We start from the raw sequence: 653 nt of genomic DNA, 5'->3' as shown, positions 1-653 counted from the left end.
TTTGTGGCATGGGCGCAGAAAAGGCTTCTGCCGCATTACTCTCCCATACAGCATGTCCTTGTGCAAAGTGCGCTGAATAGTTGAACGATGCACAGTGACACCATCTCATGTTGTAGATCTTTGGAGCTGGTCTGTGGGTTGAGTTTGACTGTTCTCACCATCCTTCACCTCTGCTTATCTGAGATTTTTCTTGGCCTGCCACTACGGGCCTTAACTAGAACTGTGCCTGTGGTCTTCCATTTCCTCACTATGTTCCTCACAGTGGAAACTGACAGCTGAAATCTCTGAGCTAGCTTTTTGTATCCTTCCCCTAAACCATGATGTTGAACAGTCTTTGTTTTCAGGTTATTTGACAGTTGTTTTGAGGCTCCCATGTTACCAGTCTTCAGAGAAGATGCAAAGGGGAGAAAAACTTTAAACTGACCACCTTAAATACCCTTTCTCATGATTGGCTTCACCTGTGTATGTAGGTCAAGGGTCAATGAACTTACCAAACACATTTTGTTACAATCATTAGTGCTAAAGGTATTCAAATCAATAAAACAACAAGGGTGCCCAAATCTATGCACCTGCCTACTTTTGTTTTAAGTAATTATTGCACACTTTCTGTAAATCCTATAAACTTCATTTCACTTCTTAAATATCACTGTGTT

This window comes from Cynoglossus semilaevis, chromosome W (genome assembly GCF_000523025.1).
Source record: "Cynoglossus semilaevis isolate Cse_v1.0 chromosome W, Cse_v1.0, whole genome shotgun sequence".
NCBI classification, from domain to species: domain Eukaryota; kingdom Metazoa; phylum Chordata; class Actinopteri; order Pleuronectiformes; family Cynoglossidae; genus Cynoglossus; species Cynoglossus semilaevis.
Note: the sequence above shows the minus strand (reverse complement) of the source record.